Source organism: Schistocerca piceifrons, chromosome 2 (assembly GCF_021461385.2).
Source record: "Schistocerca piceifrons isolate TAMUIC-IGC-003096 chromosome 2, iqSchPice1.1, whole genome shotgun sequence".
NCBI lineage: Eukaryota > Metazoa > Arthropoda > Insecta > Orthoptera > Acrididae > Schistocerca > Schistocerca piceifrons.
The window spans coordinates 308,547,329-308,561,877 of record NC_060139.1 but is presented as its reverse complement, the minus strand read 5'-3'; the positions used below and the strand labels follow the sequence as shown (position 1 = coordinate 308,561,877).

Sequence of the window (14,549 nt, the reverse complement as noted above, 5' to 3'; positions counted from 1 at the left end):
TTCAGAGGTTTGCACTTTTGTCAGTCGTTCTGCATGTTCTTTCGTCATATCTCATCCAGGTATATCAGACACAGTGTTGGCTTTAAACATTGCAGAAGTAAATCAGCAAAACTTTGAATGTAGAAGGAATGATTCAAAGGCCAAAGGGTATCCTTATATGGCAGTGGGCACAACAAAAGTTGCCTTTCCCTGATTTTCCGGAGCTATAGGAATTTGATGGTATCAAGAGCACATATGAAAGGTGGTGAGGAGTTTGCATTTGCTAAGGTGATCCAAAGTGTCATCAATCTTTGGAAGGGGATAAGTATCTGGTTTCGTGATGTTATTGACCACTCTCATATCTACACAAATGTGATTACCTTGTCACCATTATTGGTTTTATTTGGGACAGCCACCTTGGGTGAAGATCAGGGGTTGAAAGAAGGTTGAATTACTCTTGTTTCTAGCAAATATGAAATACTTTTCTCTACCATGGCCTGCAAGTGACACAGTAAGTGATAAAGTTTCTGGACTGTAGGGTAGGAATCTCATTGTATGTTAAAGAGGTTGCTGAAAGTCGTTTCTTTTCTTCATTGAAACTCTCAAATTCAGCTAGCAGGGGTACAATACACCCTGATCTGCCTAACAGATGTGTCAGAGTCTCTCTCCAATTTCTGCTTCGATAGGTGATGTAACTCGGGTAGAATTTATGTGAACTATTCTTTCAGACTGTTCATTTTCTTAGTATGCAGTTATCTCATCAGTATTTACTTTGTACATGTTGGCAAATATGGTATCTTGGAGAAATTTAACATCTCTGCTTCCAAAGCGTCTATGCACAGTGACAAAATGCAATCTCTTCTGTCATACTAATTCAAGACAAACTGTGCTTCACGTGTGTCTGTTTACTTTCTAAAACTTCATTTCTTATTAATGGATCCACTAAGAAAATCTCTCTTCTTAACAAATCTTTCCTTACCTCTATCCAAATGATTTTCCTGGTACCACCTGGTATTTTTTCAGTTTTGTTTAACTTCAACACTTTGGTACATGGTTTACTGGGTAGTTGGAACATGGCCTTTCTGTCTGTACTCCCTCTGGTCCTTATAGTGGGAATACTGGCTAAATTATGGACATTTCCACCAATTTGGACTTCTTGTGTTTGGAAGTTAACTATTCGTTGAAAATGGCACTGGAAATTGGTCATTCTTCGAATCTGAACTGGTACTTACTTCCATCTATTTCCATTTCTGCATATTGTGAACTTAATGAGTAAATTACTTTTCTTCCAAGTCTACTCAATCTACATCACAGGTGTTTTAATTCTTGACCACAAGTAGATTTCACTAACAAAATTCTTATTTATATACCTGTATCACTGATAAAGGTAGACTGTCTACTGTAGATGTTACTTTGCAAATTGGGACCAATGACCTCAGCAGTTTGGTCCCATAGGAACTTACCACCCCTTTGCAAATTTATGTTTGACACTTGAGCAAGTCCTACCTATCTTACTGGATTCACTTTGTGGAAGAGGAGTGAGGGGCAGTGGTATCCAAAATATATTAGGTTAGCCAAGCAATGCTTCAGAGATCAACAGTTTGCTCTCTCGCGTCCGATCTTTCTATAGTAGGCACATGCTGGTGCCAAACAGTCAGGAGACTTTTGACCTGGACATGTGCAACAAAAGCAGAGCACTTTGTCAGTGAATTCACATCTAGCAGGGTTCACCATGGTGGAAGATTGGACAAATTGCTTGGATTCCTTGCATAGAAACGCATGTCATACAGCATCCCTTAGTGTGCTTGGCAAAGCACACTTCAGCTCAGCATCTACCAATGGGGCAACCCCACTAACAAATATATCTACACAATGAGCTTCTGATTCACTAAAGGCTACATCATTCCTTTTGTTATTTTCCCTAGTACAAATGTACAACACAATACAGCTCTTATTCTGTCGGCAAGGCACTCTAAATCCTCTCCGTAATTTTGGCGTAGAGTGGAAAGTTGGGCCTGTTATAGATAACACTAAACTTATCTTCATATCTATCGACTTGCCCTTTTGCAAGGATGTCAAATGCCTTGGTATTTCTGAACCCTTCCTTGCACCTTAAGGTAGGTGACGTCTACCAACACTTCATCACTCCCTGCAGACAGTTTCCCTACATTTGTTATATTATGAAATTTTGTACTTGGCTAGGGCAGCAACAGCAAGATGAAATCGTCTTGTGGAAATAATAAAGAGCCAGTCAGTTGCAAAATGGAAGGATTATTAAAACACCTCTACCATGGTTTCAAATTTTATAAAACGTCTTCTTCAGCAGGAAATATTGACACCTAAACAAATAAACATTGAAAAACATGATTTCACACACACACACACACACACACACACACACACACACACACAATATACCGTCTCATTCTGTGGAATCCTTCTCGCAAGAGAGGCGATAGTAATATGCTCAAGAAGGCTGCTTGATAGTGAATGAACATTATCATACTAATATTGTTTAAAATGTTAAAATTAAAATTAGACATTCAAAAACCTGATCAAATTTAGCTGTGTACATATTTAAAATTAATAGAATGGCAACAATTAGTAAGTTACCATCTAAAGCGGAGATGTGGCTCGATTTTCATATGAGTTAGGATACAGCATTTTCCTCTTCTGCTAATGCTAGTGGTTCTTGTGTTTTTACTTTGTTATGACGTGAACATATTTCTAGAGATATGATGTTCACACTTTTTCAGATGTGTTACACACTGAAGTGCCAAAGAAACTAGTATAGGCAAGCATATTCAAATACAGAGATATGTAAACAGGCAGAATACAGCACAGTGGTCAGTTAGATCGGTTACTGCTGCTACAATAGCAGGTTATCAAGATTTGAGTGAGTTTAATGTAGTGTTAATTGTCAGCACATGAGCAATGGGGCACAGCATCTCCGAGGTAGTTATGAAGTGGGGATTTTCCCATACGATCATTTCACGAGTGAACCGTGAATATCAGGAATTTGGTAAAACATCAAATCTCTCACATTGCTGCCGCTGGAAACAGATCCTGCAAGAATGGAACCAACGACGACTGAGGAGAATCATTCAATGTGACATAAATGCAAATCCTTTAGCAAATTGCTGCAGATTTCAATGCTGGGCCATCACCAAGTGGCAGTGTGGGAACCGTTCAACAAATCATCATCAGTATGGGCTTTCGGAGCTGAAGGCTCACTTGTGTACTGTTGATAACTGCACAACACCAAGCTTTACATCTTGCCTGGGACCATCAGCACCGACATAGGACAGTTGGTGACTGGAAACATGTTGCCTGGTCAGACAAGTCTCTTTTCAAATTGCATCAGGCAGATGGACGTGTATGGGTATGGAGACAACCTCATGACTCCATGGGACCTGCATGTCGGCAGGGAACTGTTGAAGTTGGTGAAAGCTCTGTAATGGTGTGGGGCATGTGCAGTTGGAGTGATATGTTGTTGTTGTTGTGGTCTTCAGTCCTGAGACTGGTTTGATGCAGCTCTCCATGCTACTCTATCCTGTGCAAGCTTCTTCATCTCCCAGTACCTACTGCAACCTACATCCTTCTGAATCTGCTTAATGTATTCATCTCTTGGTCTCCCTCTACGATTTTTACCCTTCACGCTGCCCTCCAATACTAAATTGGTGATCCCTTGATGCCTCAGAACATGTCCTACCAACCGATCCTTTCTTCTGGTCAAGTTGTGCCACAAACTTCTCTTCTCCCCAATCCTATTCAATACTTCCTCATTAGCTATGTGATATACCCATCTAATCTTCAGCATTCTTCTGTAGCACCACGTTTCGAAAGCTTCTATTCTCTTCTTGTCCAAACTATTTATTGTCCATGTTTCACTTCCATACATGGCTACACTCCACACAAATACTTTCAGAAATGACTTCCTGACACTTAAATCTATACTCGATGTTAACAATTTTCTCTTCTTCAGAAACGCTTTCTTTGCCATTGCCAGTCTACATTTTATATCCTCTCTACTTCAACCATCATCAGTTATTTTGCTCCCCAAATAGCAAAACTCCTTTACTACTTTAAGTGCCTCATTTCCTAATCTAATTCCCTCAGCATCACCCGACTTAATTAGACTACATTCCATTATCCTCGTTTTGCTTTTGTTGATGTTCATCTTATACCCTCCTTTCAAGACACTGTCCATTTCGTTCAACTGCTCTTCCAAGTCCTTTGCTGTCTCTGACAGAATTACAATGTCATCAGCGAACCTCAAAGTTTATATTTCTGCTCCATGGATTTTAATACCTACTCCGAATTTTTCTTTTGTTTCCTTTACTGCTTGCTCAATATACAGATTGAATAACATTGGGGAGAGGCTACAACCCTGTCTTACTCCCTTCCCAACCACTGCTTCCCTTTCATGTCCCTCGACTCTTATAACTGCCATCTGGTTTCTGTACAAATTGTATATAGCCTTTCGCTCCCTGTATTTTACCCCTGCCATCTTTAGAATTTGAAAGAGAGTATTCCAGTCAACATTGTCAAAAGCTTTCTCTAAGTCTACAAATGCTAGAAACATAGGTTTGTCTTTCCTTAATCTTTCTTCTAAGATAAGTCGTAAGGTCAGTATTGCCTCACGTGTTCCAGTATTTCTACGGAATCCAAACTGATCTTCCCTGAGGTCGGCTTCTACTAGTTTTTCCATTCATGTGTAAAGAATTTGTGTTAGTATTTTGCAGCTGTGGCTTATTAAACTGATTGTTCAGTAATTTTCACATCTGTCAACACCTGCTTTCTTTGGGATTGGAATTATTATATTCTTCTTGAAGTCTGAGGGTATTTCGCCTGTTTCATACATCTTGCTCACCAGATGGTAGAGTTTTGTCAGGACTGTCTCTCCCAAGGCAGTCAGTAGTTCCAATGGAATGTTGTCTACTCCGGGGGCCTTGTTTCGACTCAGGTCTTTCAGTGCTCTGTCAAACTCTTCACGCAGTATCGTATCTCCCATTTCATCTTCATCTACATCCTCTTCCATTTCCATAATATTGTCCTCAAGTGCACCGCCCTTGTATAGACCCTCTATATACTCCTTCCACCTTTCTGCTTTCCCTTCTTTGCTTAGAACTGGGTTTCCATCTGAGCTCTTGATGTTCATACAAGTGGTTCTCTTATCTCCAAAGGTCTCTTTAATTTTCCTGTAGGCAGTATCTATCTTACCCGTAGTGATATAAGCCTCTACATCCTTACATTTGTCCTCTAGCCATCCCTGCTTAGCCATTTTGCACTTCCTGTCGATCTCATTTTTGAGACGTTTGTATTCCTTTTTGCCTGCTTCATTTACTGCATTTTTATATTTTCTCCTTTCACCAATTAAATTCAATATTTCTTCTGTTACCCAAGGATTTCTACTAGCCCTCATCTTTTTACCTACTTGATCCTCTGCTGCCTTCTCTACTTCATCTCTTAAAGCTACCCATTCTTCTTCTACTGTATTTCTTTCCCCCAATCCTGTCAATTGTTCCCTTATGCTCTCCCTGAAACTATGTACAACCTCTGGTTCTTTCAGTTTATCCAGGTCCCATCTCGTCAAATTCCCACCTTTTTGCAGTTTCTTCAGTTTTAATCTACAGGTCATAACCAATAGATTGTGGTCAGAGTCCACATCTGCCCCTGGAAATGTCTTACAATTTAAAACCTGGTTCCTAAATCTGTGTCTTACCATTATATAATCTATCTGATACCTTTTAATATCTCCAGGGTTCTTCCATGTATACAACCTTCTTTCATTATTCTTAAACTAAGTGTTAGCTTGGATTAGGTTGTGCTCCGTGCTAAATTCTACCAGGCGGCTTCCTCTTTCATTTCTTAGCCCCAATCCATATTCACCTACTACGTTTCCTTCTCTCCCTTTTCCTACTACCGAATTCCAGTCACCCATGAGTATTACCTGAATAATTTCTTTTATTTCATCATACATTTCTTCAATTTCTTCGTCATCTGCAGAGCTAGTTGGCATATAAACTTGTACTACTGTAGTAGGTGTGGGCTTCGTACCTATCTTGGCCACAATAATGCGTTCACTATGCTGTTTGTAGTAGCTTACCCGCATTCCTATTTTCCTATTCATTATTAAACCTACTCCTGCATGACCCCTATTTGATTTTGTGTTTATAACCCTGTATTCACCTGACCAGAAGCCTTGTTCCTCCTGCCACCGAACTTCACTAATTCCCACTATATCTAACTTTAACCTATCCATTTCCCTTTTTAAATTTTCTAACCTACCTGCCCGATTAAGGGATCTGACATTCCACGCTCCAATCCGTAGAACACCAGTTTTCTTTCTCCTGATAACAATGTCCTCTTGAGTAGTCCCCACCCGGAGATCCGAATGGGGGACTATTTTACCTCCGGAATATTTTACCCAAGAGGACGCCATCATCATTTAATCATACAGTAAAGCTGCATGCCCTCGGGAAAAATTACGGCCGTAGTTTCCCCTTGCTTTCAGCCATTCGCAGTACCAGCACAGCAAGGCCATTTTGGTTATTGTTACAAGGCCAGATCAGTCAATCATCCAGACTGTTGCCCTTGTAACTACTGAAAAGGCTGCTGCCCCTCTTCAGGAACCACACGTTTGTCTGGCCTCTCAACAGATACCCCTCCGTTGTGGTTGCACCTACGGTACGGCTATCTGTATCGCTGAGGCATGCAAGCCTCCCCACCAACGGCAAGGTCCATGGTTCATGGGGGGAGGTGGAGGTGGAGTTGGAGTTGGAGTGATATGGGACCCCTGATATGTCTAGATACAACTCTGACAGGTGACATGTACGTAAGCATCCTGTCTGATCACCTGCATCCATTCATGTGCATTGTGCATTCTGACAGACTTGGACAATTCCAGCCGGACAATGCGATACCCACACATGTCCAGAATTGCTACAGAGTGGCTTCAGGAACACTCTTCTGAGTTTAAACACTTCTGCCGGCCACCAAACTCCCCAGACATGAGCATTATTAAGCATATCTGGGATGCCTTGCAGTGTACTGCTCAGAAGAGATCTCCACCCCCTCATACTGTAATGGATTTATGGACAGCCCTGCAGGATTCATGGTGTCAGTTCCCTCCCTGCAGGATTCATGGTGTCAGTTCCCTCCAGTACTACTTTGAACATTAGTCAAGTCCATGCCACTGTTTTACCATGTCCCCCCCCCCCCCCCCCCCTTCCCCACCACCACCACCACCACCACCACCACCTCTCTCCAACCCCCTTTCCTTCTGTCTCTCTTCTCCCATTCTCCACCCGGGTTCTTTTTGCTATTTTTTCTATTTGCATTATTCTCAGTTCACACATTTTATTTTTGCCACAGTGATCTTTTTCAGATGGTAACTTATTATTTGTTGCCATTTTATTAATTCTAAATATGTACACAGTCAAATATAATCAGATTTTTTAGTGTCATGATTTTAATTTTAATGTTTTAAGCTATGTTAGCGTGATAATGTTCATTCACTATCAAGCACCCTCCTCGCACATATTACCAGTGTCCTCTCTTGCCAGAAGCTATCCTTGGCCCAGGCGTTGCGTACATGATGCTAGTGTACTAGCTGTACATTAGTGAGGAAATAAAAAGTGACAACAACCATGTTGTGCACGTTTTATTTATCACGGAGGTTAAATTGTATATTTTGACTTATGCTTTGTGGTCATATTTCAATGTACCTTTGCCACAAGATATAATCCAGTAAGTCTGAATAATTTTTTTTTTGTTCATAGGAAAATATTATTGTACCCGAGTGTCTATATATAATCATGTTTTTCAGTGTTAATCTGCTTAGGTTTCAGAATTTTTTTCTGAAGGAAACATTTTTATAAACATTGAAACCATGGTAAAGGGATTTTAATAAACATTCTATTTTGCAACTGATTGGCTGTTTATTATTTCTACAAGATGATGTTATATTTTGTATGGAAGTGTAAAAATTTTCTCCTGGTTTACTCCTGAAGGTAGGAACCAGCAAATCCATTGCAAGATCAAGTACAACCCAGGATTGAATTGGCTGTGGAAACACCGGAAAGGATAAACGGAGAATAGCTGCAGACACAGTGCTACTTTGTGATGTCGCATTTACTAATGCTTCAGTATGGTGCCTTTCCAGATCTTCATTCACCACTCGAAGTTGCTCAGGCTCCGCTCACATGTCAGTCTCCATCTCCAGCTGTCCCTGTGATGTGGCGGTGAGCATCACTTTAAACTACACCCATCAGTACAAACAAAAGGTCTTCGGTGCAGCGCTCAGTGACGTCTGTGGCTGCATTGGACCCTGGCGACATCTTCTCCCAAAAAGCAAAACTCGTGACTGATATTTGTGGTGAAGAAACAAGGCAGTAGCGTTGGACAACTACATGAAGGCAGCGCCTTGCATTGGGGTTGTACAGTCTTGTACTGCAAGGAAGCAAGGGACAGGATATTGTTATGGGTCGCTGTTATCCTATTTCTACAACACAGATGCACCCATGGATTAATACGGTTCTTTATTTACATAAACATTTACTCAATAGTCACAAATCTGGTCCCTATGTACTGTCATAACCTGCGATGTGACCCCATCCCGCTCGATGAGTACTGACAGATGCCAAACTAGAATGAGTGAATCAGTCATGCCCTCCGGTCAGTGGCGGCGGCCTAAATACTTGCTGTCGACAGGGCATTGGCAGCATGGTGCTTGTTGGTGTGTCTCTGGCCTCTTTTGTGATAGGCGCACTTTGTCCAGTGCGTGCTATCGATCTTCGTGCTACACCTTTGCCGACCGATGTGCTGGCAACAGCTCACGCCAGCACAGGGGTGGCACTGTGCCATCGTATTCATGATGTTGGCATGTACGAAGATGGCAGAGGTGCCACTTGAAGTTGAAAGGCCTTGTGCAGCTGTGGTGGTAGCTCTGGGTGGATTGGGACAGATAGCCCAGACTGAACGCACTAAGCACTTACCCATTATGTCACAGCACGCAATCAGATGGACCCGCACAATGGTTTCACTCACCCACTCATGGCTTAGTAATTTGTATGCAGCATCTCAAAGCCAAAAACAGGATGAATTTGGAATCCCTCTTCTGATGCCAGTTTGTGCACCCCATCAGAGATGTAATCAGGATTGGAAATCGATGTAGACTTGCAATAAATATACATCATTCACGTTTAAAAAAAGAAACCACATCAGTTTATTTGCTCGTGGGATTACATTGCGAAGATTGCCAGGGGGATGAGAGAAAATAACTTCAGTAGCCCTAGACCTATCTCAAAGGAGAATTGAAAATTCAAAGATCAAAGAACTAAGCCACTTAATGTCTGCTCTAGGCGGTGCCTCCGAACAGAAGAGATCAGCTCTCGGTCTCGCAAGTCAGGTTATCCTGTGACGTGATTTTATTGGCAAGGCAGCTTTGCTGAAGACGATTCGGCCTATTCCAGCATGAATTGATTGATAATTGTTGCATCAGCTGAAAGGTGATGGACAAAAAATGCACCCTCATTGTAAAATTTAAATAATAAAAATAACTCGCGTTCAGGATCTGGCTGCACCTTGTACATATCACAGACCAAATGTAATTTTAAGAAACTGTTGAAAATTACTTTGGAAGAAATAAATCATGGAAGTGCCAGATAGATGGACTGCATAGTTCAGACTACTCTTTGTGGTATACTTTTCAAATTACCGGCTCATTTTTGTGTGCATTGTGAAAGTTGGGAAATTATGAAACTTGTCTGGGTTTATGTAAGCTGCTCTGTGTTAATTGTGGCAACATAATAATGGTTGTGGTTGTGTGTGATACCTGAATAATATACATTACCTTATAAGCAACTTACAGGACTGTTGTTGGAGACCTATTCATCATTAAAAGTGTACACTTACAGTACACCAAAGACTATAGGAAACATCCTAAGAAATTGTTGGTCGTGTGTGCTGAAAGGCAAGTTTTATTTGGACATTTGAAACAAAAGACTATGATTACAAAAGCCTATGAAAGAATTCAAAAGTGTGTGATATATTAGTGAAAGCAGCATTTATTAAGATAAATGTATTTATGCAAGAGGAAGCTAAGGGAGGCTTTTAAAAAATATGGGAATGGCAGTACAAGGGTGTAGGGGCAGGACAGACATCTAACTGAAATTAGAACTTACCTCATGACTGTAGGATGGACAATAATCTGCTTGACGTTCTCCATGTCCTGTGTCATATAAAAATGTTGTTATAATTCACTACATCAGATTCTAATTATCTGCACTCTCCAGATATGAAAATGTCCTCTATTTACTGTTTCTGCTGTCACTGAATCACCCTAGGTAAAACAAACACCAACACTTTGATGATTTAAATTATATAGTTGCTGCAGTAATTGTATTTCTTCATGCATGGAACAATTCATTTTGAGAATTTATTCTTATTTTTGAGTGCTATAGAAGTTGTGTAATTTTTTAATATGACATCTGTTAGTCGTTATTGAGCCAGCTATAGCTTTCAAAAACCTTTGTCTGTAATGGATGAAATTAAATGAACTCTTTGCACTTTGGTTCTGGATTATCCATACATATTATAACATATATTCTTATGTTCCACATCTCTTCCTAAACATGTGGATCAATTTCAACCAAATATGATACACCTGTCACTTACTGTCTGGAGAGAATCGCTGTGGGAGTAAGAACCATCTACCCATGAAAGAGGCAGGGGCAGAAGAGAAAAAGTAGTGTAGCTCACAACGTGTGAATTCGCAGACTTTATTCACCCAGTATTTGACCATGAGGGCCCTTAGTGACTTGCAACAAACTTTACACATAATTTCAGACCTTTACGAAACCTTTTCTCTCCAGCAGCCCCAGATAACCATGAAAAATAAAAGTTTACCGTATTTACTCGAATCTAAGCCGCACTTTTTTTCCGGTTTTTGTGATCCAAAAAACCGCCTGCAGCTTAGAATTGAGGCAAAGTAAGCGGAAGTTCTGAAAAATGTGGGTAGGTGCTGCCCCAACTAACTTCTGCCGTCGAATATATGTAGCGCTTCACAGGCATGCTTTGCAGGCACAAGATAAATACTGGCGCCAAAACCCCTGCGTCAGTAAAAAAAAAAAAAAAAAAAGGTGGAAGATGAGCTTTTTTCTCTGCCCCGAGTTTCGAGCACTGCATTTTCATACATAATCCAATGAAGTAAATACAAATTCCGTATTGTTCATCTTCGAATGTAGCAGCATTTCAATGTACTACGAAAATCCGACTGGCAAGACTGTTTGGGATGTTTGTCAATATGGCCAACTCTATGTTCTGAATTCTTTCGTACCTGTGAAAAAGAGATGGTTGCTAATAGGAACTTTTATGAATTGTGTATCACATGCAGTATTCTCTTCACCATAAGAATAATATGAATAGAAACATTTTGCCATGTATTCTTTCGTGTTTGCTGCTACCTCATTTAAATTCTGTCTACCTAATAAACTACGAAACTAGCCTGAGACAACAGCAAACGTGGAAGAATATACATATCATGTCATGTTTATATTCGTATTATTCTTATGCCTAATAGTGATACAGTCAGAAATGAAGCACGGCAATTGACTAGATTTTTAAATCTAAGATGATTCTAATTTCTGTGCAGAATGTAATGTACTAAAGAGGCATCTGCAAAGATTTTCAAACGGAGAAAAATTTTCGCTAAACTCTCATTCAGAACATTTTCTATCATACACAGTCTATTATTTGGTTCTTGTTGATCATTGTCAAAGAAAGCAGCAGTGTAAGTAACAACAAATAGCAGTCTCTTGCCATTGTTTCACTAATGAGATTATTCCTCCTCTTTTTTTTAATTTTTTTTTATTTTATTTTTATTTTTTTTTAATTTTTTTATTTTTAAAGCGATGGTAGCGTGCACAAAAGCAAGCCATGCTGCGAGTGGCGACAGGCCGTAAATACTCATTATCAGAATCCGACAAACAATGAATGACATAGTACAGTACTGCATTTTCAGCTTAGAGTGACATAAACATCTATAACAAAGAGAACGGCACTTTTCAGATCAAAGAAAAATAAGCAATCAATTCAAACCAGATGAAGCACGTGAAAAAGGAAGGGTACCCGTATAAATACAGACGGAGCGCCTGATGCATAGCAATGGCTACCTGGTAAAGCTTAACTGCTAAGCTTACGATTCGAACCAAACTACTGTAGCTGTATAATCATTCATTCGACCTAATTGTGTCTCATATTACAATGGACCAACTTTGTTTGTATTTGGAGGTGCAGCCTAAAACTATTCTCTCCTCTTGAATTTCGAGTCTGAAATTTCGGGTGCAGCTTAGATGCAGGAATTCCCCCCCCCCCCCCCCCCCCCCACCCCCACCCCCCCACCCCCCGTCTTGATTTCGAGTCTCATTTTTCAGGTGCGGCTTAGATTCGAGTGCAGCTAAGATTCGAGTAAATACTTTACACCACTTACCACATTTTCGCTGTTCATGCAGTAAAACTGTCACATTAGGGATGACATTGTAATTTGTTATTTCTTTACTTAATTTATTATTTCTGTACTATTAACTGTATTCAGGACACATTTTCCAGACACTATTCCCATATAACACTCAATGCACAAGCAAAATTATGTCATTGTAAGAACATAGTTCAGGAGATATGACATCATAAACACTCAGGTGCCTGAAAAACTGCTACATCATGTATGAATTTAAATTTATTACTTTTTTGTTACGAACTTTACTCACAGCACATTTAGCAGACAGTATAAAAATGTATCACTGGATGTACCTGCAAAATTATATTTTTGTACGACACATTGTTCAGGAGATATGACGTCACAGAAATTAATCTTTGTGAATTCGAAACTACAGGACATTTTTTGCTATAGGTACAGGTGAAATATGTCTGCTAATATGTGTGAAATTTGTTAAATATATGTGAAACATGCCTACTTTGGTAAAGCTGTGGCTGAAAAGGTCCTCGTAAACCCCTAGATAAATTTCTGTCAAACATGGTACACATGGTACTATCTGGAAAGAAATGCTGTGGTGCTAAGAACCAGCAACCTCCTGTTGGGGTGGACGTGATACTGTGGAGAGAGTAGGGGGTGGGAAGAGATGTATAGATAGAAAGGGGAAGGAGAACATGAGGACATGAACAAAGATATGAGGGAGGAGGAGATGAGCAGTTTGGTTGGGGGGGGGGGGGGGGGCAGAGAAAGGCAAGCAGAGAAGTTGAACAGTGAGGGGGAGGAGCAGATGGACAGAGAAGGTGACGGACAGAGGGGGGGGGGGAGGGGGGTTGGAGGAGATGGATTGAGAGAGGTTGGAGGAGTAGGAGATGGCAAGAGACATGGGAGGAGGAAATAAACAGAGAAAGGGAAGAGGAGATGGTCATTGAGATAGGAGAGGAGGATACAGAGGGGCAGTAGGAAATGGACCCCGAGGATGGTGGGTGGAGGGGGTAGAAACAGATAGACAGAGAGAGGGACGGGAGGAGAGGAGGAGATAGACAGTGGAGAGTGGAAAAGGTGGACAGAGAGAGGAGGGAGATGGAGGTGGACAGAGGGAGGGCAGAGGAGATGGACAAAAAGAGGGTGAAGAAGGAGATGGGCTAGTGGAACTGGGAATAAAATATACTGAGGCAACACTGGGTACTCAGCTAGTTTCTTATAAAAATGCTGTAGCAAAATTTTGCTCCTAAATAACTACATTCATGTCAACAATTTGAGAAATGGTCAAGAGCCATGAAACAACATCAAAATGACAATAGATTTGTTTACTTAAAAGGTGACTGTGCACAGTGATATTAATATAAAGTATACTGGGAAACTGAGCATGGTATCAGGATGGCACTTATTGTGTACACCCCTTCATTGATGGCATACTGTATGCCAGATCAGTAGTGGCAGTGTTAGGGCTATGTTTCTTTTACCTAAAATGTCTCTTGCATGTTCTGTAAGATTCAAATTCAAAATGTGAGCTGGCCGGCCAAGAAGTGTGTCCTCAAATTGGAGTTGAGTGCACATGCCTCACCAGGCCAGCCCTGCATGGTGGGGCTTTGTCATCCATCACTCAGAGCCAAGATCCATGTGCACTTTGAAAAAGGCGCGCGCGCACACACACACACACACACACACACACACACACACACACACACACACACACAGTAGCAGAATGGCACCACTATAGATTGTTGCCAACAGAGAACCCCTGGGGAGCATATGCGCTGGTGTATGTATTCCCAGCTTGATGCCGCCCCAATGGGGATCTCTATCACCACTATATTGGTCTCATTCTGAATATTAGAAGACATGCAGTATTTCCCTGGAAACTGTATGTGAGCACCCAGGAAGAATCATTCTCCAAGTTAAACTGTGGCTTTTCTGTAAAGAAGACACTGTCGTATGGTTACCGGCTCTACTCACAGTAGGCAAGACACAACATTTATCTTGACACACAGTCTGTTTGGATGAAGGGACTGCACTGCTTGGGTTTCTGTTTGCACGAGACTGCCCACTCAAATCTGACAACATGAAGGCTGAC

The 14,549-nt window shown here is 40.8% G+C and overlaps 1 protein-coding gene across 4 annotated transcripts in view; it reads left to right on the top strand.

The window, feature by feature from the left end:
- The window catches only part of LOC124774962 (reticulocyte-binding protein homolog 2b-like), a 170,571-nt gene that overhangs the window by 54,235 nt on the left and 101,787 nt on the right, over positions 1–14,549 (top strand). The window lies entirely within an intron of this gene.